Here is a 26,289-nt window from a genome sequence, read left to right as displayed (position 1 = left end):
AGTTGGATTAGCATCAACAGGCTCCACCTACTGGTGAATAAATCCAGTTGCTTTAGAGATCCAATGCCTAAGCCAATACCTTTTCCACTGCTGTAATCAATAAAGTTGTGGCCTTTCTTTTTTTCTTTTTTATAAAATTTTTTATTGGGTTTTCACATTTTATATAGACAAAGACAAAAACACGAAAAACATAAAAACAAACAAACAGAAAAATAAAACAACAAACATATATAGTTTCCAAAAAAAAAACTTATTTTCTAACCCTGGTCATTGACTTTCCCCCACCCCCTCCCTTGCATCCCTATTCCCAAATTTGTATCAGCAAATTGGCATTTCCTTATCCATCTTAATATTAGTCCTTTATATATATAAAAAAAGCAAAATTAAATTTATTCTAAGTTGGACCTCAGTTCCCTTCCAACGATTTCCCATTTTGTCTTAAATAATAATCTTGTTAGCTAAATCCCATAGTCTTAAGTGTTGTTGAAACTAGATTCTTCCCTCCCTCCCTTCCCCGGTTTGTGTCCCTTCCGAAAACATGTCCAAAATAGCAATTATTAGCCCGGATTCCTCACGTCCGAGGCTCTCAAATCTCTTTCAGTCCCTCTCCGCCGGCCTAGTTGGCAATCCTTTATGTCGGTCTTCACGTCTCGAAAGAGTTCTTTCACAGTCAGTCCAAAATCTCTTCCCATATTTGCAAGCAACTGCTGAGGAATTTCCACAAGGCATGAATTTTGAACATAATCAAAGTCAGAGTCTATGTGGAGGCCCCAATTATATTTCTTTATTTTAAATTCCTTGATTTCATAAATTCCCAGGGCCTCCACTTTCATCTTCTGGATCTTTCGTAGATTTGTAGTAGGTTCAGTCCAATAGTCTCCTTGTTTATATTCCACAGATGTCAGCTTCTGGACAATATTTTCCCATTTCAGTTCTTCTCTTTCTTGTTTTGTCTTCTCCTCTTCTTTGGTTATCATTTCCGGCTCAGCTGTGGATTCTTTCTCAGCCAGGTTCTCATTACATTGAACAGAACTACTTGTTTCAGGATTCAAGGTCATCAATTGTTCACTCATAGCCGTAGTCTGTTCCTGTAAGATTCCAACCAAATAAAACATCCTTTCGATTTCTCCCAGTATCTTTCCATCCACAGCCATTGTAATTCCACAGATTTCCCCCTAGAGGGAATCTGGTTACTTAGTGTTCTTTTCTCCAACAGTCCTCTGTCTTATTATTGATTCTTTGTTTCCAACAATTTTAGTTCAATTGTAACTCCTTTTAATCCAGAAGGGTCTTAAGTAGCAATTTTTCTACTATTAACAGTCCGTTTGACAGCTTTGACAGCTGTCAAACTCTGCTCTTCTTATACAAGCTCCAAAGTAGGACACTCCCGGGCCCGGGAGGGGGGGTTGTTTACAACAGAAATATACCCCTTCCAACACTCCTCTCTCCTGCTCAAAAAAATTCCTTTTCCAAATCTTGGAAGTTACTGTCTTTTTAAACTCACCCTTTACAGGGTAGGCACTCCAGCTTAGTTCTTTTATCGTTGCTCTGGATCGTCTGCAAGGGGGGGGGTGCGGACTTCCTTTTAACACATCCCCCGATCGTCTCAAATTCAATAGGTGAAATTCTTAGAATCCAAATTCAATTAACTCACGGGTTCTTTTTCTCAGCCGAATTTCAAGGAAGGAAGTCAGCGCTCTCCGGTCATGGCTCGCGGCTTCGCTCAGCAGAGGTAGCGATGGACTCTCGGTGCCACGCCACCCCCCGTATCCCCTCCGCAGCCTTTAAAAAGGCTCTTTGCGAATCAGGGGGGGCGCTTAAGGCACCCACCGAGTCTTCAGTCCGCAGGCTTCCGTGCCTGCGGTTTTAAGGGTCCCCGTGTCGCCGGCACGGCAAAGACCCGTCCCCCGCTGAGCCGATTCCCTCCGGAGCTCGGAGGGAATCCGCCATTCCCAGATCGCGCCAACCCCGGAAGTCCTAAAGTTGTGGCCTTTCCATGCCCATTAACCTTATATCATGTGTCCTTGTGTATTCATTCCGCATCACGGGGGTCGGGTCCTCGAACCACAACCCTACTTGCTGTATAAATTTGTTGCTGTTGTATTTTTCAAAACATGCAATTGCTGGCAAGTAGCATACAAATAGCGCAATCACAAGGAACACATAGAGGAAAACATGACTGCAGGAAGCCAACCCATTTTCTTTCTCCTTATATGTATGAATGATCCATTGACAATATTGAACTGGAAAAATACTCTATTCCCCTTGCAGTCACTGAAGCCAGACAGGCAATCACTCTCCAGCCCATCCCCATCTCTAAGAGCCTCAGGAGGTTAAGCATCCATTTCTAATCTGCCTACTGTTTAGATTTGCTGAGCTTGCTGAATTTCTAAGTTCAGTTAATAATTCTCAATCGGAAGCATGGAGTAAGATGACTAATCAATCAGGAGGGAAAAGCCCTTAAACGAATTAGTGGTGCTTATTATTATATATATATAGAAAGAAAGAGAGAGAGAGAGAGAGAGAGAGAGAGAGAAGTCAGCTATAGTAAAACAAACACCAAACCATCAAGGCTTGTATTCATGAGAAGTATTGTTTTCCCATAAGTGGAAACCTCATTATGATGAGAGCAGAGATCTTAGTGAGGGTCGAACTAGACAGGACATCATTCATACAATTAGCTATTGCATGAATGGCCCTTTCTAAGTACCACATTTTTCTGTGTATAAGAAAACCCCTAATTTTTTTAACCTGAAATTAATAAATTAAGTTGTTTAGTTTTGGGGGGAAGGTCACTTCCGCCAATCACTCACCCATCTGCCCACCACTGCCGATCGCTTGCCACAGCCACTGCCGATCGTACACCTCGCTGCAGCTGCCAATTGTCTGCCCACTCGCCGCCACCAACAGCCCACCCGTCCACTTGCCACAGCCGCCAATTGCCACAGCCACAGCCAATCGCCAGCAGGCCTTGCTGCAGCCACCAATCACCCACCCAATCACCGCTGCCAATCTCCTGTTTGCTGCTGCCATTAGTCACATGTCCCCCCCCCTGCATTCACTCTCCGTGTATAAGACGACACCCAATTTTTGCCCTTTTTTTTAAGCAAAGAGCATTGTCTTATACATGGAAAAATACGGTGAGTTGCAGATGTGGGAGACCTGATCCAAAGAAAAATTATGGTGGTGATGGTAGTGTGTGTGCGTGTGTGTGTGCATGTGTGTGTGCATGCACTAGGGCTTATCCACACCTCCATTTGGCCTGCCACATTCCCCTGGGGAAATCTGACTTTTAGAACTGAATTGGAATGGCAATTTGATTCTCCATGGATTACCATTTGTTCCAATTTAATGCTAAAGAGCAGGTTTTCCAGGGGAAAACAGTGACGCAAAGGCTTGGACTCATGCCTAGAAAGCACAGGTCAAGTCAAAAACCACTCAGCCCCATGTTTCCAGGCACAGGAGAAGTGGCACACTTAAGGCATCTGGTTATTTCATCTGCCAAGTATGAATTTGTGAGGGAAATCGACTTTGGGGTGATAATCAATGATTTTGCAATGAAAAAGACCTGGGGGGAAACAAAGCTTTCAAATGAATTGGTCTGTTGATAAAATGTTAAGAGCTGCATTGATCCATCAGAATATTTTTTTTTAATAAAAAAAAATCAACGTAACGTAACAAGGACTGTGTTAGGACCAAATAGTCAACAAGCTTTGATGAACTGCTCATCAGACTGGATGCTACGATAAACCAAAATAAGCCAAAGTACCCTGTGTGGCAGGGCAGATTTTTAAAGTTTTGCTGTGATCTAATTTCATAAACTTCCCCATGCCTTGTGAGATTCTTTGGATAGGATGGGATGAGGCTGTGGCAAGTGCGGGAGGAGGACCTTTGTTATGATTTTGTACCAGCCCGTCCGCCCCCTAAATGCTATCCCTGCACTAGACCAAGAAATGTTCAGCCATATGGTGTGGCGTTATGATGTATCTAGCATTTCTGCTAATGTACATTTAATTTGGAAACACAGCTCTATTTTTCCTGCTTTTATTATCATTAGTGGTGATGGTAGGGAGAGAGGCTTAATCACAATCTTTTGCACTGGGGGGGAGAAGCTGGTGGTTTATAAAGGACTTAAGTGTGACAACCAGGATTACCATGTCATAGGGAATTACACTGGTCATACTTTATGTATTAGGGTGACAGTGGAACCACGGATCCAGGGGCCATATGTGGCCCTCCAGGCAACATTATCTGGCCCTTAGAACTTGCCCCAGGCTACACCTTCTGCCCTTCACCAGCCTTGCTCTGCCCCTGCCCTCAAGTGCTTTTACCTTGCAAGAATGCAGCACTGGGTTGTAATAACAAGCCCTTGCTTGCCTAGATGGAGCTGCGTGTAGAAACCCTCAGATTTTACAAAACTAAGTGTCACATCTATTGCCTTACCAACTTTTAGCCTCCAACCCCCACCCTACCCCTGGTATATAGTCCCTGGGAGGTTGGGCATGACCGAATGGGGCTATTTGGCTAAAAAGAACTCCCATCCCTGCTTAAGACCACAAGAAGCACAGGGAATAAAAATAAAAGCAACAGCAAGTTCATGTGACCAGCAGGATGCTGGCAAGTGGGAGCTGGAAGCGGGGCTGGAGTCTGACTCGGGAGAGGGGGTCAGTGATTTGTGGGGAACTGTCCCAGCCAGGAGGCAAGAGTCAGAGGCAGTGGCGTAGCGTGGGGGGTGCCAGGGGTGCCGGCCGCACCGGGCGCAACATTGGGGGGGGGCGCATTTGGCCGGCCCTTCGCAAGACAAAAGTCCATAGGGAAATCTCCGGGACAGCGGGGAAGCGCAGCGCGTCTTCCCCACTGTCCTCGGACCTCCTCCGAAGCCTGGCGGTGGGGCAGAGAGACCTCTTCCCGCCGCCAGGCTTCGGAAGGATGCTCCGAAGCCTGGCGGCGGGAGGAGGGCTCTCCGCCCCACCGCCAGCCTTCGGAAGGCTGCTCCGAAGCCTGGCGGCGGGAGGAGGGCTCTCCGCCCCACCGCCAGCCTTCGGAAGGCTGCTCCGAAGCCTGGCGGCAGGAGGAGGGCTCTCCGCCCCACCGCCAGCCTTCGGAAGGCTGCTACAAAGCCTGGCGGTGGGGCGGAGAGACCTTCTCCCCGCGCCAGCCTTCAGATGGCTGTCCTGAAGACTTGTGGTGGGAGCAGTGGCGTCGCGTGGGGGTGCAGGGGGGCCTGCCGCACCTGGCGCAACATCTGGGGGGGGTGCGGAAGAGACTCGAGTGCTAAAATCCACGGGTTGGGGGCGCAAATTACTTGCCTTGCCCCGGGTGCTGAGAACCCACGCTACGCCACTGGTCAGAGGCAAGGGAAGCTTTAGAGCTGGAGGGTGGAGCACAGGATGGGTCAGGAGAAGAGGAGGAAGAGGGAGGTCAGGCAAGTGAAGGACCAGGTGCTTCCTCACTGTCTCCCAGAACCAGGAGGGGGTTGAAAAGGGATGAGCAAAGGAAGTTTCTGTGCAGGCATAGTCTCCAGCTACATGCATGCAGCCCATAGGGGAAAGGTTCATAAAAAGGTGGTGGAGGAGTGGTCCCCTGTTGCTGCAACTGCTCCATAATATGCAAACCTGGGAATAGATGCTTAGTGGGCATAGGTATCCAGAGCTATAGAAACAACTGTAAGTGTTGTCTTTGACATTAAAGAGTTGAATATCTGCCATGTGCACTCCTTTGGCTGGGGAGAATCTTTGACCGTTCACCCCTTTGTATACCATGCAGTGAATTCTTTAAGCTATGAATTCTCAGCAACGTGCCATTGTTTCGAATTATTCCAGCTAAGGCTGCATGAAACCAGAGGTGCAGAAAGGCACTTGAAAAAGCATAGCAACTCCAGTGATAGAGTTTGTCAGCTCTTGTCTTCTACCCAAATGGGATCATTTTTCTTTTCTGTCCTTTTTACCAACGTTACATATGGGAAATTAGGAAATGACAAAGAGGAATGGCTTGCAATAAACACACTAATCTTCCAGGTGGGGAGAGGGTGGGGAGGAAGCATTAGAGGGCTCCGGATTTGTTTACAAACCGAATTAAAGATGAGTAGCTGAACAACTTTCTTGGCTGCCTGTGCAGCTGAAATGCAACCCAAATAAGGCCTCCCACTGGAAGCGGGTGGAGAAAACTAAGGAAGATGTAAATTCAGATGACAAAAATTGAGGAAGGAGCCAAAATTCTCATCTTGGCATCTAGCGGTTGAAGAATAGACGTAGTCAGTGGAACCAGATGAGACACACACAACTTGCAGATAGCGACACTCTGGGCAGGTCCAAGTATGGGTGAGGGAGGCATTTTTCCAAGCCCTGGAGGCCATGGTGAATGGGGCTCTTTACCATGGAGGAAAAGTTGGGGCAGTATTGTAGATTATGCTTGCAGACGTTTACATAAAGCATTTACCCATATCTCTGTATGAGGTATCTTGGTCTATGATAGAGCTTAGCAGGAGAAATGATGAAACAGAGCAGGATGGTATAGCCTCTCCTCTTGAAGAAAGAGTGAGTGACTAAGCTTCTGCAAGAACAGCATGATCTGCAGAGACAGGATGCTCTCTCAAGAATTACAAAAGTCTGAATTCCTGATGGCATTTCCTTCACACATGCAGAAAGAGCAGCAGGAGATGGACACGAAGGATGGGCAAGTGGCATCATAATCAGGGACATTAGCCTTACTCAGGTCTTCTTCCCAATGTGGGATTACCATTGTGTGAAAGGAAGAGTGGGGTTTTGCTCCCTAATCCCATCCCCTTCATTACATCAGAATCTGGCCTACAGCTTTGCTCGCATTCCCAGTGCTTCTACCAACTCCTAGTTCTTCTGGGCTTGGGGAGAACTGAGCATCGAAGTGTTACTTAAACTGCAGCTTGAACTGTCAGCTGCCTTTGTTTTAGAGAGATTTACCATTAGTGTAAGAACTTAAGAGCCCTGCCAGATCAGACCAAAGACAGAAATATAGACACAACACGTAGGCTAATAACTGTTAGAGCATATATAATAGAATAATTGTATCTTTCAAAATAAAGGGACACGGGTGTTGCTGTGGGTTAAACCACAGAGCCTAGGACTTGCTGATCACAAGGTCAGTGGTTCGAATCCCCGCGATGGGGTGAACTCCCGTTGCTCGGTCCCTGCTCCTGCCAACCTAGCAGTTTGAAAGCATGTCAAGTGCAAGTAGATAAATAGGTACCACTCCAGCGGGAAGGTAAACGATGTTTCTGTGTGCTGCTCTGGTTCACCAGAAGCGGCTTACTCATGATGGCCACATGACCTGGAAGCTGTACGCCGGCTCCCTCGGCCAATAAAACAAGATAAGCGCCACAACCCCAGAGTCGGTCACGACTGAACCTAATGGTCAGGGGTCCCTTTACCATTCTTATCATTCAAAAAGTAGAAATAAATCTATTGGAGTTCATATATACAATGTAACAGACTAATGGCACAGAACGTCAAGCCATGTGTTCAAGATAGGTGTCAAAGGTCACTCTCACAATGGTTATTCAAAGGTTCCAATAGAAGACTTCTCAAAAGTCTAAAAAGTAAAGTTTTCTCAATAGTTTTACAACAGTTTCAACGGAAGACATCCCAAAAGTCTCAAGGACAGTGTTTCCAGAATGATACTACTGTTTCGTGATAGTCTTCATCAGCCAATATTTTTTACAAGAATATGTAAGTAAGATTCATGCTACGGATCCGTGCTATTCTATTATATATGCTCTAACAGTTATAAGCCTACGTGTTGTGTCTATATTTCTGTGATGGGTTCTCATTGCAACACAGGGATCAGAACCAAAGGCCTATCAAGACCAAAACTCAGTTCTCAGCAATGGATAACTACATGCTTTTGGGAAGCCCACCAGCAGGCATGAGCACACCAGCTGTTTCCTTAACTTGTGTTCCCCAGCAACTGGCATTCAGATGCAAATTGTTTCTGATACTGGAAAGAATGGTTTCAACTCTACTGAAGGAAGTTACAATTTGAGAAATGGGAAGGAAGCAGAAAAAAAGATTGGAATGGTTCGATCTTATTTATGAGCCAAGCCAGAATTCAAAGGACATTTGGCACAGGTGATTAAAACTGGGGAAAGGGGTGTATTCTTTTGAACATGTCCACACACTCACATATACACCGTAACACTCAGCAACGTCTCTTAAAGATATCTTGCCCCTGGACGTAAGCCTATGAACTATGTATATATTGCAATGAAGCAAGACAGCCACACAAAAACAAAGAGGATCTCTCTGCATTTGGCATGAAGTTGATGCAGCAAGGCAGGAGAATTAAACTTGGAATGAGTCTCTAGTCCACCTTAACAGTTACAAATGTGCTGGCATCAACAAATATACCCAAGTGCTACCAGTAATTATGAATAAAAGGCTTTGCCATGCTTTCTATTTAGGAAGTGTTAAGAATTAAAGTGCACACTAGACAAATGAGTTCTGCTTCCCTGAACCCACAAAACAACAAAAACTATTTCAGAACTATTTAGAAATCAAGTGAGGACAATACGCAATAAAACACAATCCAGTTTAATTAAATGCTCCGCTTTCATCTTTCTGCAACTAACAAGAAAAAGACGCTGATTAAACATACTTTTTGAATCTATAAAGATCCAAATGTCATTTTTTATTGTTCTAGTTGTACTGAAGAAAAACATAAATTGCCTCCTTCCATTTGCTATCCCATTTGTAGGTGTAGAACACGCATGGGCAAACTCAGCCCTCCAGATGTTTTGGGACTACAACTCCCATCATCCCTAGCTAACAGGACCATTGCTCAGGGATGATGGGAATTGTAGTCCCAAAACATCTGGAGGGCTGAGTTTGCCCATGCCTGGTGTAGAATGTAGGAACAGCTGTTCTAATGCCATTTTGGGGTCACAATTCTGCCTCCCAACAAAAATGGGGGAGAGGGGTCATACTGTGGTGAGGGGCAAGGGGCCTTCTTACCCCTCTTTCTTTTACTATTTAGAAGCTGCCATCTCTGCCAGCAGCAGGAACAGAACTGTGTTCACCTCTGGAAAAGTTGCTAACATGCCCACACTAGTGCCGTTCCTCTAGTGCAAATGTGGCACCAGCTCTTTCATCCTGCTGTTGTGTTGCCAGATATGTCTGTAGACCCAATAGCTTTAAAATGGTAAAACAGAGGGTGGAAAATCTCCTCCCCTCTTCACCAAAATGGTTTCATTAGTTTCATGCCCTCCTCCACTTGCCCTGCATAGGGATCCACCTGGAATTCTCCACCCAATATTGAGCAAGTCCAAAAAACAGAAGTGGGAAGGAGCTACTGCACTTAACTTCACTGCAGGTGGGCCATTGCTGCTTCCAAGGAGAGAAAGCGGATGGGCAAAGAAGCCAGGGAGCTGGCGCAGTGCGAATGCGCTTTGAGCTATGCCAACCTCCCAGCTGCTAGTGTCTTCAGGACCATGTTGTGGTCACTTCCACCCCAAATACCCCAAGAAATGTAGCCAAAGGGTTATATTCAGCAAGGGTACTGTCTGTGTACCTGCATACACTTTAGCTGAACTGTGTAAATCAACAATTTACAGTGGTACCTTGGTTCTCAAACTTAATCCATTCTGGAAGTCCATTCCAAAATCAAAGCGTTCCAAAACCAAGGCACTCTTTCCCATAGAAAGTAATGCAAAATGGATTAATCCATTCCAGACTTTTAAAAACAACCCCTAAAACAGCAATTTAACATGAATTTTATAATTTAACATGAATAACGAGACCACTGATCCATAAAATGAAAGCAATAAGCAATGTACTGCAGTCACACAATCAATCAGTAGTTGAACTGGGTTCCACGCAGTCTCAAAAAGAAAACAAAAAAGCCACAAAAACAAACACACAAAATGAATAGCAAAAACAGACAGACCTCAGCGTAACACTCAAAAGGGAAGGGTGGCACTCAAATTGGAAGCGTAATACTCGAAACAGAAGTGTGGCACTTAAAACAGAGCACGTTCAGCTTCCAAAAAAAGTTTGCAAACCAGAACACCTACTTCCGAGTTTGCAGTGTTTCGGTTCTGGTTGTTTGAGTACCAAGGCATTTGAGAACCAAGGTACGTTCTTTTAAACAGACACCTGCACACATGTAAATACAGTTTGTACCTGAGTTCAGTGCAGCACATGAACAAGCCTTAAGGGTACTTAAACTTCACACACACCAAAAGGAGTTAAATATCAAGGAGGTAGATGAGAGAGATGTTGATAATGGTACCTTCCATAATAGCTGATTTCTGACTTTCACATTTTCCACATGGTTTTTATTGTATTGCTTTTATGTATAATTGTTGTAAAATGCTAAACTGCTCAGATTTTTCTGTATAAAAAAGAATAGTTGTATATCAGTATTTCTATAGATAAAATGAATAAATAAATAATCTCAGTGCATTTTGGACCCTACTGGCCCTTCTTCAGGGAAAGTCAGAGAAATAAAGATCTGGCATATACTGCCTCTTCTTTTATATGCTAAGAATATGTTTGAGATCTCCTGTCTCCTGCCACAGAGTTCTCTGAAGAGAGGGAAGTACTCTTAAAGCAATTTAACTCTGCAGTGAAGATATAGCCTACGATACCACAGCTGTCCAGTGATAGACTAGGCCGGCTGAAATGCATATTCACATAGATACTCAGAATATGAGGGGACACTATAAAACATGCCCTGTGCCTTGTCTCACTGCCACATATGTCTACCTAGAACCTGCAGGAATCTGAGTAGTTTCCTTTTATTAGGTCAAATTCAAATACACGAGCTTCAGAAGTAATTACATAATAGAGCCTCTTTTTTCACTTCATCCCCTCAGGAGAAACTTGACTTCAAGTGTGTAATTTGAAGAGACCTTTTGTTCATTCCCACAGATGTATTAAAACATTTCCCTGCAGTCTTTGCAAAGAGATGGTGGTTATTTTATATAAAAAAACCAACCTCTCCATCTATTGCGTGTCATACAAGAGAACAAGAGTAAAGAAAGCTAAACGTGCAGCAGAAGCAAATGATAAAACTTCCAAATCTTGCACTTTATGTTTGAAGAGGAAATGGGATGTTTGAATGATCACAGAATCATAGAGTTGGAAGAGACACTGAGGAATGTCTAGTACAGCCCCTTGAAATGTAGAAATATGCAGCTGTCCTTCATGGGGATTGAACATGCAAACTTGATTTCCCATTGGTAGTGGTGGGAGGAGCTCCCCACACATGCCATAATTCCTGCAGGCATTTGCAGCCCCATTTTCCACCCATGTGGCAGGAGCCAAGTTGGCGCCCCTGCCTCTGAATCTGTCAGATTGTTCAAATGGAGGTACCAAGGATGGGTTGGGACTTTTGGCAGCTGCCCCACATCGGCTGGAAAGAAATATTGCAACCAAAGTCCTCATGTATAACATAACTGCTCATTTGCTTTTTTTAAAAAAATAGTCTTGGAAAGTTAAAAATGGAAAGTACATGTTTTCTTCTCTTATACATGCAAGTTGGGAGAAAACACATTCATGGTTAATAAGTGGTCTACAGTCATGGTTTAACAGGCTATACTGAAATAAATCATTGCCCATAAACCCTATGCTGAGTGTGACTAATGCTCCTACAATATACTTATAAGGGAAGACTGTGTGTTTGTGTTCACACCTTCATAAGTATTTTTAATTGCTAATGCCTGGGTAAAATAATAGAACTGCAGACATGAAAGGACCAGAGGCTCCAGACTTGCCAGTTCTGTAAGCATTGCTTTGGGGAAAAGGAATTGAAAATTAACTATCATCATGCCAGTACAAAAAACTATGGCTACACTTCATAGGATCATAGAATTGTACAGTTGGAAGGGACCACGAGGGTCATTTAGTCCAACGCCCTGCAATGCAGGAATCTTTTACCCAATGCTGGGCTCAAAACTACCAGCCTGAGATTAAGAGTCTCATGCTCCGTTGGCTGAGCTATCTCAAGTTGGAATACTATATCTAATCGCGACCACCACACATCCAAAGAGACATTGTTAAGGTCTACAGAGAGAGGCTGTTTAGTAAAGATGTTGCAATAAATTAATCTAGGGAATCTTGCAGATGTGAGCTCTCCTGAATGATTACTCAGAAGAAGGATTGGGATGTGCAAATCCATCAGTGTTAGTTTTCTCATTTTCCCAATCCTTAATTCATTTTGCCACACTTCTGAACAAGTTTGTTTTAAACAGTATGTATATGGTCATTGAGAAATTCAGCATAATAAAAATCAACCATAAAACAAGTGTTACAGAATGTGAGATTCACCATTACCATGTGAGACTATGTCCCCAAGGTATTATTCAAGGATAAGATGGCGGGGGTGGGGTGGGGATGAAAAGAATTCACTTCACCCAAATGCATCCCTCCAAAATGAACTCTGCAGGTGGGCACATTCCATTGCCTTGGTGATTGACATATCCAGAAAAAGGAACTCTTGCAATAATTGCGGAGTGCATGTCTACCAAAGCACACATTTCTATAGGCTGTTTTGCCTAATATACACATTTTTGAAAGCATCTGTCCTAATATACTTTTTTTGTGTTCTTTTCACTAATGCAAAAGTATGTGTGTGTTTGCATGTTTCCCATGCACAGATTAGATACCAGACTGAACAGACGACACGCTGTTACTCTCAGCGGGAGTTTTTACATATTTTACATGCATATTATGTATTTGATATTCATTTCCTTCTGTAACTCTAACATGAATTCAATATCAAATACACTTGCATAATATGCAGAATTCCTCCTGAAAGGAATAGTACTTCAGCAAACACCCATCATTCTCAGGGGGGGATTGCTGCATTGATTTCAACATGTATAGTGGCAGGACACCAGTGTGCAATGCACAAGAGAGTGAGAATCTGGCAGCGCATGAATAATAGAGTGTACATAAGATGCTGTGTGTTAAACCACAGAGCCTAGGACTTGCCGATCAGAAGGTTGGTGGTTCGAATCCCCGCGACGGGGTGAGCTCCTGTTGCTCGGTCCCTGCTCCTGCCAACCTAGCAGTTCGAAAGCACGTCAAAGTGCAAGTAGATAAATAGGTACCATTCCGGTGGGAAGGTAAACGGCATTTCCATGTGCTGCTCTGGTTTGCCAGAAGTGGCTTAGTCATGCTGGCCACATGACCCAGAAGCTGGGCCAGTAAAGAGAGATGAGCGCTGCAACCCCAGAGTCGGCCACGACTGAACCTAACGGTCAGGGGTCCCTTTACCTTTACTAAGAACATCAGAGCCTGCTGGATCAGGCCAATGCCTCAGCATCCTGTTCTCACAACCAGATGCCTGTGGGAAACCTGCCAGCAGGATCTGAGCACAACGGCACTCTCCATTTTTGGTTCCAGCACCTGCTGTTCAGAAGCATTGCTTCCTCCAGCTGTACCCCCTGCTCTGATACACACATTGGCCCAGGCAGGTGAGTCCATTGGCTCTGGAATCATGGCTTTCCAGATTCCTCCTCCATCCCCAGCATCTTCCAGTCATATTGCTTCCACAAGATTGCTACTTCCCTTCAGTTGGCCAATCTCTGCTTAAGCATCCTTTGCCTAAATTCGTCATATATACAGAAGCAGTATGTGCAGTCCTTCTGACATTAGGTAAAAGGGAAAGGGAAAGGCCCCCTTGGACAGTTCAGTCCAGTCAAAGGCAACTATGGGGTTGCAGCACTTTCAGGCCGAGGAAGCCAGTGTTTGTCCACAGACAACTTTCCGGGTCATGTGGCCAGCAGGACTAAACCGCTTGTGGTGCTACGGGATACCGTGATGAAAACCAGAGTGCACAGAAACACGGCTTGCCTTCCTGCCACAGCAGTACCTATTTATCTACTTGCACTGGCGTGCTTTCAAACTGCTAGGTTGGCAGGAGATGGGATAGAGGAATGGGAGCTCACTCTGTTGTGGGGATTTGAACCGCCAACCTTCCGATCGGCAAGCCCAAGAGGCTCAGTGGTTTAGACCACAGTGCCACCCAAGTCCCACATTAAAGCCCTTCCCATCACCCTAGAATCCTGTCCATGCTGTCTAGGAAATAACAGACATATTTTGTGACTCCCTTTGCAGAAAATAATATTCAGATACTAGTGTTTGTACAAATACAAATATTTCAGAACATAAAGTGTACATTTACCCAGAGACTTAAATAACCAACAGGCCAGATTCAGTAGTTTTCTACTTACCTGTTAAGTTCAGCATGCATAGGCAAACTGGGCTGGTAGATATGATCTGGGACCAGGGGTAGGCATAATCTTACTGGCAGATTCCAAGTAAATGCACTTTTATATATCCATGTGAAAAGCATATGCAAAAGAATGCAAGAATGGCATTGACTGCAGGAAGGAGTCTATGCTCAATCTTTTTCTTTTTTTCTATTTATGACATAACTATAGCACAAAATTATAAAGCAACAATGTAAAATTATAATGATGTGGAATATCACTAAATTATCACCCATTTATGTATGCTGATGCTTATCAGTTTACGTTGCGTGGATTAATTTGTGCATCTGATCAGGGCAGAGGAAAAAGAAAGTGAATCTAAAAGTCGCTGGTTGTCTGTCATTTTGAATTTACACTCATTTGCTTAATCTCATTATACAGATGCACAGCGCTAAGCCCACTTGGATGGTTTGGCGATTTTAATACTCTCTTTCAGCCATAGCCCAGTGTTTGCCTCTGCTAGGACACGTGGCCTCTGTTAACCCAGCTCACTTGTCAGATAAATCCTTGCTGTGCTGCACTCCACTGTATTTTAATAAATCAAGCCTGAACCAATTCTCCCAGGATGTTTTGAGAACCAGCAAATAGGTGGAGGAGACCCCACCATGACCTGATCTCCGGCTGCCTAGTGAATTTCAGTACAGTCTGAGTGCTCCAGAGGGGATTGATGGGCTACCATAGGCAAGAACTACAAATTATTCTTGTGTTCCTCTCCCAGCATGGGGTGAATTCATCAGAAAACTTTCTGACATGTTGTGTGAGAATTCAGTGGGTAACAAAAGGGCTTGAGAATGAGAAGTAACAATGAAGTGGGAGGTTTGTTCGTAGCTGAGATACTCAGCTAGGTAGAAGTAAGAGGACTTCCTAAGCTCCATTTAGAGAGATATACTAGACAGTAGACTGAGCTGCACAACAGCCACAAGGTTCAGTCTGAGCCCCGATTTAACGCTTATGAAATCTGCCTGCCTCAGCCTGAGGCACTTCATATACTTGATTGATTCAACTTGATTATTTAATTTCTATACTGCATAATATATTAAAAGTATCTCCAAGCAGTGTACAGTAAACTGAAGCAGCAACGGACAATTTAAACAAAGTATTTCAAAAATACACAGTAACATATAAAAATGTTACATTAACACAAAGTTACATACACACACACACACACACACACACACACACACACACACACAGTGGTACCTCGGGTTACATACGCTTCAGGTTACATATGCTTCAGGTTACAGACTCCGCTAACCCAGAAATAGTACCTCGGGTTAAGAACTTTGCTTCAGGATGAGAATAGAAATCGTGCTCTGGCGGCGCAGCAGCAGCAGGAGGCCCCAGGTTAAGAACAGTTTCAGGTTAAGAATGGACCACTGGAACGAATTAAGGACTTAACCCGAGCTACCCCTATGTCTGTCTGTCTGTCTCTCTCTCGTGTATATATATATATGTGCATATATCTATCTATCTATCTATCTCTATCTATCTATCTATCTATCTATCTATCTATCTATCTATCTATCTATCATCTATCTATCTATCTATCTATCTATCATCTATCTATCTATCTATCTATCTATCTATCATCTATCTATCATCTATCTATCTATCTATCTCTATATCTCAGTATCATTTCAGGGGCTTCTCTCCCCCAATCCCAATTCAGTGTTAGCAAAAAAATAAATTATTGTCATTGCATTTGAATAGCAATGTCTGTCAACTTTTTTTGGGGGGTGGGCTCAAATGTTTTATGGGGGGGCAAAGTGACCTCAGCCCCTAGGAGTTGGCTCCCATGCAGGGCTGCATCTAATAGCTGCATGTTTTTCCCTCATGTGACCCCATCTTTCTCATGTGGTTTTCTACATTCTTATATTACCATGGAACCTCAGGAACAAAAGCTTAAAGACACACGCTTCTTTGTTTAAAATGTCAGTAAGCTGATTACGCTAGACTTTTTTGTTAAGAAGCAGGTCTAAATCAAATCACCACCAGAGTCAATATTCCTCCAGGCTGAAGGTAAAGAAGAATGGCTCGCCTAAGGCCAACAAATGGGATCACAGCTGAGATTTGCATCAGGGACTTCCCCGCTGACAGCTGGTGTTCTTAAGAAATCTCCAGATCTTAATTTCGCTGTTGGCACTGACTATAACCATGTTCTTAGGTCTTACGTAGTGTTTGCTTCTACCGCCCATCAGCTGATGGGCAGTTAGAAGCTCACCTAGGGCAAAGAGAGGAACAATTGGAAGCCCTCCAGAGGTCATGAACTGGCAGGACAATGGGGAGGAGGAAGAGGATCCTGATGATGGGTGTAGCCAGGACTGGGACACACCATGGCAAGAAGCGGATGGGGAAGGAAGAACTCATTGGAACTGGAATAGCAGGACCCATCTCCTGAGCCAGAGGGGGCCTTGTCTCCATGAACACGGCAGGCTCAGAGGTTTAGGGAGCAGTGGGGGTATGCTCTAGGTGGCTGAAACAGGCAGGGGCCCACAGACCAGCTCCCTAGCTGGCCAGGTGGGGCTTGCTAGCTCTGGGAGGAGGCGAGTGATTCTTCAGCTGGAGTAGGCTCAAAACAGGTGAGGGTTCCCTGGCCTCATCCAGCCCAGATGCTGCAACCAACATGCAAGGTATAAAAGGGAAGCAGAGCTGAGGTGCTGCATCTGCTCAACTTCGTACATCGGTTGGAACTTAGTGTGGCTGCTCCTGGACCTCTGGACTTTGTTTTGGGTTTGACTCTGACCTGTATTTCCTGGCCTTTGGACTTTGCTTGTGTGGATTGAGCCCTGGTCTTTGAACTTTGGACTTGACATGCAGTCATACCTCGGAACAGGTATCTCAAAATGTTTGGAAAGCAAGGTGCAGTTTCTGATTGGCTGCAGCAAGCTCCTGCAGCCAATTGGAAGCCACAGAAGTCATGTCGGACATTTGGGTTCCAAAGAATGTTCACAAACTGGAACGTTCACTTCTGGGTTTGCAGCATTTGGGAGCCAAAACATTCGAGTCAACCAGGGTATGACCAAAAACATTCAAGTCAACCAAGGTATGACTATATTGACTTGCTGTTGGGTGGGCCAGGGGTTCAGGACACCAGATGATTCCTTTGAAGCCCTGTCCACACCTGATATCAGGTATGCTGTCAGGTGTAGGATGAGTGGGCAATCCCTAAAATGACACTGTGGATTCCTCACCCCTGTGTTGTGCTATCTTTAATCAGTAAATTTATCTGTACTTGTCTCTGCACATTTGGACATTTGCTGCACTTTTTGACAAAGCTGTCATTTTGCTGAAAACAAGGATTATATAAGAACAACCACTCCAATTGCTTAATTAATGACATTACTGTTATTTGAATGTATTTTAAATGCATTTTCTATTCTCAGATGTCCTGTTTGTTATCCTGTTGGGGAAAGGGTGGCGATATAAATGCGGTAAATATCTTGTTTACATAAAACAATAGTAGATTTGCTCCTTTTATTCACTGCTGCTATTTTGTAGATGAACCTTTTGTGCTTCCCATGTTTGTGCTCTGAAAGTCTAGACAGCTTGTGAAGTAGCAATGTGCAAAAAAAAAAAAAAAAAGGGTACAGAAAGCACTTTCCTATGATAAGAGTCTCTGAAAGAAGGCTTGACATGGTGGGTGGACAACATGATTGCAAACCTTCCTGTGCAGCTCAAGAGAAAAATATTCCCCATTGGCTTATTTTTCCTACAAGTAGAAGTGGATGAGAGCTGTGCCATCAGCAACACCATTTGGCTGCTAGTTTTGATTTGCAGCATCAGTGGAAATTTTCAGGTGATTCAAGAAATTACACAGCTACATCCAGCACATGGGTGAACCAGAGGGGGAAAGGGTTCTGAAGCATCAAGCACAGTCACTGAGAGACTAAAAACTTCCATGAAACAAAGCAAAGCAAAACATTCAAAAAGAAGAAGCTGCCTTGTACTGCTTGGCAGGGGGTTGGACTCGATGGCCCTTGTGGTCTATTCCAACTCTATGATTCTATGAATCAGCCCATCAGTCCATTTGCTCAGTACAGTGGTACCTCGGGTTACATACGCTTCAGGTTACATACTCCGCTAACCCAGAAATAGTGCCTCAGGTTAAGAACTTTGCTTCAGGATGAGAACAGAAATCGTGCTCCGGCAGCGCAGCAGCAGCAGGAGGCCCCATTAGCTAAAGTGGTGCTTCAGGTTAAGAACAGTTTCAGGTTAAGAACGGACCTCCGGAACGAATTAAGTACTTAATCCGAGGTACCACTGTACTGTCTATGCTGACTGGCAGAAACTCCCTGGAGTCTTTCCCAGCCCTATGCAGGATAGAAACTGGAACCTTTTGCAGACATAGAATTCAATGACAATATCCTCGCTTTGCCAAATGCTGAGAAGATTGCCAGTAAAACCAGCATGAGGCAGCACCACTGTGTGTGATTCACAAAGATTCCCATCCACCTGTCTTCTACTTGCAAGCCTCATCTGTCCCACAGGATGTGGGTGAGAATTTCCCAGACTTTGAGGTGTGTGGAAATGGTCTCCTTTGTTCTAGATGAGCGTGACAAAGTTGAGAAGTGCTGTGGCCATTGGTTACTCTTTAGGGGTGAAGCAGAATTCTCCAATTTCAATGCAGCTGAAAATCTGAGCGTTTCAGTCCAGCTCCCCTGCTTTTCTTTTAGTATTGTACAGATGTGCTTCAAACCACAAGCTCAATGGCAGCAGGGTCAGGCCTCTATTGGGAAAACTGTATGAGGTCAAAAGCTAACCCCTCTAATCACAAGTTCATGGGCTTGTTTAGTATTGAAGATCCCCATAGCTGCTTTGGCCTTTAAAATAAACGCAGGATATTGTAATGCAAAGGTCTTCTGCATCATATCTAACTTGGCCCACAGAAGCTTGATTCAACAGTGGATTTCTACTTCCCCAATCATTGGAACATTTGTGATGTCTCCATGACATCACATCAGGTCAGCCAATGATAAGGAAGTAAGGATAACCTAGACAAGCAAAAGACCTCTTGATGCCTGGCATATAGAATGCAAAGTTATTGATTGGCATTGTAACTTAGTCTTGATCTTTCTCAGATACCATAGGGTAGTTGAATGACATTGTTAGGAAACAAGAAGAGGAGCAGCTTGTTTTCCCCCCACACAACCAGAGGTTGCTTTCTAAAGAATACATTTTACAAGAGAGCACTTAATCTATTTCCCAACATGGAAAGGACTTCCATGGTAGGGAAAGGAACAAGGCATGCAAGATGCATAGGCCACGTTGAGATACAATGTGCACATCAAAGGTGCACACTCTGTTTAGAAGAGTCTAGCAATCACAACAGTTTTCCTTTATTTTGATGTACAGTCTGAGAATGCTGAATTATAGGCTAGAATTTAAATACCCTCCCATGAAATGCTCACAGATGTTGGAGAACCAACCTTGATTCTCCCAGTTCTGTGTTTGTATAGAGCAAAGCACAAAAAATTAAACTGCCTGGTCACTTATCAATTTTGTCCTGTACAAAAGTGATTTTTTATTTATTTATCCACATTTGCAAACACTTCTGCTTGTCCCATGTCTAGAAAGCAGGGGTTTCAGCAGTTTCCCCTTTGCCCTGTTCCTTTCCCAGAAAAAAAAAAACCCCACTCTTTAGCTCTAAATTAGTCAAAACCCGAATTGCCATTTGCTCTGAGCACTAAAGAGCGGTTTCTCCAGGGGGGGAAGCAGCAAGGCAAGAGGAAGTGGGGATAAGCCCTTCTTAGTCACTTTTTTATGAAAGTAACTCAAAGCAACTTACAATAAACACACACACTAAAACAAGGATAAAGCAAAACAAAGCAAAATCTAAAAGGCAGTCCTACATTTTAAAAGGTAGGGCTAAAACATCTCACCCACTCAAGGAGGCCAGAATTAACTAAAAGGCCATTAATAGTGGTATATAAATAAAATATGGCAAAGGCCGTACAATGAAGCTGTTAGATACTGCTCTGTGGGTAGGAAGCCCCACAAGGGAGAAGCTGCCACAGAGAAAGACCTCTTTGCTTCTGGGCATGCCCATCCCCAGAAAGGTGCCCTCAAGGGACTGGAGGCCTTCGTCTGAAAAGGGTTCACCACCACCCAGTGGTGTAGCATGGTTTGCTGGTGTGCGGGGTGGGGTGCAGATGGTGAACAGAGCCTGCTGCAACAGTCCAGCTCTCACCACCGATGTCACTGTAGTGACGCCAGCCCTGAACCGCTTTGCGAGGCTGGGATCCCAGCCTGATAAAGAGGTGCAGGACCGGCAGGCCAGCATGAGCAGCAAATACACACACACACACACGAGAGAGAGAGAGAGAGAGAGAGAGAGAGAGAGAGAATTGTGGCTGCAGCCATTGCCCTGGCAGCCAGTGCTCTACCCCAGCCACTACCATTTTAGACCTAGGAACTGGAAGGCCACTAATCCCTGGCTCTAGCCACTAAGTTTCTTTGAAGAGGAGACTACAACCCTGCCTTTTAAACAAAGAAGAGAGTATCAAATATAGTGGTTATAATAAATCACCTACTACCCACTTCCATCTCATTTTTTATGATGCTGCCAAGCTGACAACTTCTAGTAAAATATATTTTATTGCAACAGACAGTGCGTGGTAATTGTTATGAGCATGAGCCACACTCCTGGTGAAATGATGAATTTTGCTGTAAACAGAATCTGTTCTATGTAATTGTTAGCAAAATGTCCGATCCATTTAAGAGCTAATTATAACTACCAGTTTTAAGACCAGTCTGGGCAAGACTCTTCTGAGTGCAGGGAGGAGGCACAGGATGGGGTCTGAAGGCTCATAATTTATCACAAGTTTCATTAAGGTCCTTGAAGTGTGATTAAATAAAATTAATATGGAAGATTATTTCCAATATCCTTCAAGAGGGGTTTTTCCCCGCTTTGCATTTTACTAAGCATTCCCAAGCTTGTCTGCTAGTAACTAGTTTAATGATTTTCAAATGGTGTTCCTGGGTGTATTTGAGGTTCTACAGAAAGAAATGTACTGGGAATTACTCACTGAGAGGATCACTCATGGTTCACGAGGTCCCTTAGAAGCAGAACTCATGGTTCACAAGGTCCCAAAGCCCATGGTTACCAATCATCTTTGTGTGCCAACTCCCATCAACACCTCTCAGCATGTGGAGTTGTAGAGAGAACTATGTTGGGCACTCCAGCTCTAAAGCAGCCCGATAAACCGGGGGCCACCAGGGGGCGCATTGGAAGATGGCTGACAATAACATCTCTCCGACCCACACGAGGTAATTAAGAGGCTGTGATGGGAGTATGCAGCCTCCCTGCCCCCCCAAGGGAATGGGAGGGACTGACTTGCCAGCGGTGTCCATAATTCACCCCCGGATTCAAAAGAAGGGGATGTGGGCACTTGGCACGAAGCCCTCGAATGAGGCCGGCTCTCCCGGACGCTGTCTCTAATTCGCGCACTGGTTCGCATTAGCTCGGAATATATAATTGGAAATATATAATTGGAAAGTAGCTAATGCACATACATCAAGTGAAGATCAGGAGTAAAGACTGCTGATTAATGGATCTCTGTGAGCGGAGTGACGGGCTGAACAATAAATCAAGTGAAGAATCACCACTAAAAGACTGGCACATTGGAATGAAACGGAAAGCGGGGGGAGGAAAAAACTTTTTCTTTTTTTATCTTATGTGAGTACCAATAACCCTCCCCTCCAGAAAGAAGAATTGTTGCAAATTATTAATCACAAGCAGGAGATCAAGAACTGTGTGGAAATGATCAAAGAGAGGATTGGTAGAAACACCGGAAAATGGAAAGTTTTATGACACAGTTACAAATGGTATTTCACTAAGACAGGCTTGCCTATAGAAAGACGAGGGGGAGGAGAACCAGGGTCATTGGAATGTGAATGTATGGTTATCGGTATGTGATCTTGAACTGGCAGAGGCCCCGGAGATATGTTTGGCAAGCCTGGGGAAATTAACGGACAGACGGAGGGAATGTTCGGAGGTGTGGAAATGGCGCCTTTTCTTTATTTGATATGATTTTTGGAGAGTGTAAAACCCACACAGAGGATGTTTGTTTTCAACCCGCTTGTGAAGACTTTCAGAGATTGCAAAGAAAGGAATATTTGATAACAACAAGAAGATGAGGAAAGTAACAAAGAGACTATCTGGACAGAACTGGATAGAATTGTTTAATTAAAGCAGCAATATGAGTGATGTTTGGCCCCCTTTCGGAGCTTGATGTATGGGTACCCCCAACAAAAATTTAAAAATCTGGCTGTATAATTTGGAATTAATGTGATTTGATTGGCCTGTTAATAAAAATTATATATATATATTTTAAAAAGGAGCCAGATAAACCAACTACAAGAAGCAAGTCGACACTTTCAAGTTCAGAAACTCGGGATTTAAGCCTCAAATTAGGGCAAGCATACACCCTAATATCAGCTATTCATTCAGAAGCTTCTTTCTCAAAAGCTCTCTCTTTGTCAGTGTTGAACAGTTGCTAAATGGCACAGCAACGAGAAAATAACATGCACTATTTTGTTTGTAGACACTTGTTTCTGAAATGAAAAGATGACTTGAATATTTAAACTGATATTTAACAACTCCTTAATGGTCATACATTTTAAATTCAATGAAAAGTAACATTGACTGGGAAGAGTCAAACAAAAGGAGAGGTCTTTGTTTAGCGATAGTCACATGCATCAAACTGCAGTGAGAACAACAGATAATTTGCAACCGTCTTCTACATCCATGCTTGTTTGTGTGCTATTTTTATCATTGACTGGGACTAAAAAGAAATGGGGAAACAGAAGGAAAAACATTTCTTTCTTTCTTTTACATTTTAATAGCTTCACTGTACAACACTACCAATTTTAAATTCTCTTTTCAAGTAGAGGACTGTCTGCTGACAGCTGTTCAGATAGAAGACTATTCTTCAATAAAGGAAGGAACATGGCTATCCTAACAGGAACCCATGATAAGCAACCGGTAAGGTCCTAGGCACAGGAACCTTGGAGACTTTCACAGTCCTGACAAAACTTGACAGATACCAGTAGGTCTCTAGATCTAGGTGTGAGTGCTACACTACACAAAGATTCCTCTCCGCAATTGCAAAACATCATGCACATTCCATCATTAGCCAGCTGGTAAGGCCAAATAAAAAGAAAGTGTTTTGCAAAAACAACTTGTTTTGCTTCTCTCTCTCTCTCTCTCTCTCTCTCTCTCTCTCTCTCTCTCAAAAATTATTTTTGTCATTATGAAATAATTGAAACCCATGAAACATTAATGCACCAAAAGCCAGAGAGTTCAAAGCCTCCATCATGCATAATTTCCATAACATTGCATTGTGGCTTAATAAAAGGATATTGTTGTGCACACATCAAATCTCTTCTAATCCAAATAAGGGCTTTCTGTTCACTAATGAAAGCATTTTTATGCATAAGGTTTAAAGCCCAAATGCTAAATAAGCATTACAGTCATATTGGGCTCCTGTTTGAGCAAGTATTATCTGCATGGTTCCTTAAATCTTTTGGAATCACCCAAAGATAACTCAGCATTGTTCAGTAATTAAAAACAAACCACCTCTCTAAACGCAGTGTTTGTACAATTCTGATTCCATGAAAAACTGACACACTGGCAAACTCAGCTCTTTGATCCCAGACCCAATACATTTCCTCCTCCCCTCACATCTCTGTCAAATAGCATGCTTACTGGCTAATGAATCATTTGCAGGAAGAAAGAGAGGTTTTCACAAGGATGAAAGCAGGGGCAAAGTGGTATACTTTGCTGCTCAGCAGGTGGCACGGAAAACAACAGTGCTTCCAATTTTTTCCCTGAGTACTGTTATTTCTGTGTGGTAACTGCTGGCATCAAAATGTTGCATCACAACAGTGTCATGCATGATGCCTGGATACGGACCCAGAGACAAAATCAGTCAAGGCTATTCCTCCTGACAGTGGCAGTAAATATATGCACCCTGGTCCACTAATATATGTGCTAAAACAGGTTTTTGTGGGGACAGCTCTGGTGAAGGCAGATGCATGTCATCTGGAATACCAGGAGATGAAGTTATGTGGGAAGCACATAACAACACAGAACAATCCTAGGATGCAGAGTAATGTGCAAGCTATAAGCCTCAGCAAGCAATCAGCAGTTAGATGGAAGGGTTAGAAATATGAACCCTAACAAGCCAGGAAGTTGCTAGATGGTGATCATGAACAAACATTGGGAAGCTGAGGGGCTAATGTTAACATTAGCAAGTATACAAGCATAGGGCCTACTATAAGCACTGACAAGCCAGGAAACATTCAGATGGGGAGGAAGGATAAGTACCAGCAAGCTAGTCAGATATTAGATTAAGAGGAAGGATAAGCACTAGCAAGTCAAGAAAGCACTTAGATGAGAAGGGTAGAAAAGCACCAGCATGGCAGTAAGCATTCAGATAAGACACAGAGATAAGCAAGAGCAACAAGTTAGGCAGCACTTTGAATGAGGAACAATAGACACACATGAAAGGATTGTGCGAACTAACACACACAGACCAATATGCCATCTACCCATTCTGAAAACACTATCCCTACCCTGAATCCATGCAATGGGGACTTTCTGGCGAGGCAGAAATATCCACAGATGCAGGGATATGCTAGGATGTGAGCTGATATGCAATCTGGCCACACAGGTTCAGAAAAATCAGCCCGTGTGTTATGTACTGAGTTGAATAGGATCCAAAATGCAGCAGTCTGATTGGTCGTAGAACAATAGGGTCCAGAATGCAGAAGTCTGATTGGTCCTAGAACAATAGGATCCGAAACACAGCAGTCTGATTGGTCCTAGAACAATGCAGCAGTATGATTGCTCCACAGGAGCCACCCAATTCAGCACCAGGTGGAAGTGAATCCACAACATGATTGGCCTACAGGAGAATCCCGGAATTAGCCAATCACGTGGGGCCCATTGTGTAAACAATGTATATAAAGCAGATATTGTGGGGGAACTTCCATTCCTCCTCACCACTATGAGCTGAATAAAGAGCATGAAATCCACCCTCGACTCCGAGTATATTTCACCGTGCAAAAGTTATGCTTCTGCTTAGGAATGAATGCTATCCTGTTGAGTGTATAATGGCACATTTTGGCAAATCGTGTCCTCCTCCCAGATAGCACGCGCTGAGGTGAGATCATCAAGACTGCCCTCACTGCTGTTGTGGGTGGGAGTGATTGGATAGCCACAACAACCTGATTGGTGGTTGCTGGGGTAATTCTGGCTGCCAATGGGATTGTTTCATGCATTAACCAAGGGACTTATACATACCGCTGCACGTTGTGTTTAGCTTCCTCTTTTCGCCTCGTGTATCAAATCACCCTCCCACCTTCCCTATATTTAGGGTTCATTATGACCTTGCTATGCCGCCGTGGGTCGTCTGTTTTGGGGACAGGGACCCAGTAGGAATTTTCCCATTTGGCTGATTGGCTGGCATCACTTGGGTTTCGCCTGCCGCATAGCAAATCATCACAACTGTGTAAGGTTTGGTGGTTAGGCATTGGTTCAGTGTGGTGTGGAGGGAAGGTTGTCACACCTACCCCTCCAATGCTCAAAGGGTATTCCGTTAAAGTAATCCAGGGACTCGCCTTGCTTTTGTCTGATCCCCATCCAGGGGTGAGGGCCACACCAGAGCCCCTGGGAGCATTTGGGGTGAGCTTGAGTCTAAACCTGGTCCAATGTTTCCCCAGGATGTTTTCCCTCACTGACCTCTGCTGGAGTCCAGTCGTCAGTGCTGCCCTGCCAAGGTCAGGTGCAGCTAGCCATTCTGAAGGAAATCAGCCCAGAGTGCTCACTGGAAGGACAGATCCTGAAGCTGAGGCTCCAATACTCTGGCCACCTCATGAGAAGAGAAGACTCCATGGAAAAGACCCTGATGTTGGGAAAGATGGAGGGCAGAAGGAGAAGGGGACGGCAGAGGACGAGATGACTGGACAGTGTTCTCGAAGCTACCAACATGAGTTTGACCAAACTGCGGGAGGCAGTGGAAGACAGGAGGGCCTGGTGT

The 26,289-nt window shown here is 44.0% G+C and overlaps 1 protein-coding gene across 4 annotated transcripts in view; it reads right to left on the bottom strand.

Annotated features, from left to right (window-relative positions):
- The window catches only part of DCC (DCC netrin 1 receptor), a 948,093-nt gene that overhangs the window by 429,690 nt on the left and 492,114 nt on the right, over positions 1–26,289 (bottom strand). The window lies entirely within an intron of this gene.

The sequence above is a fragment of the Podarcis vaucheri genome (genome assembly GCF_965113315.1).
Source record: "Podarcis vaucheri genome assembly, chromosome: 11".
NCBI lineage: Eukaryota > Metazoa > Chordata > Lepidosauria > Squamata > Lacertidae > Podarcis > Podarcis vaucheri.
This window is presented reverse-complemented; position numbering and strand designations above follow the sequence as displayed.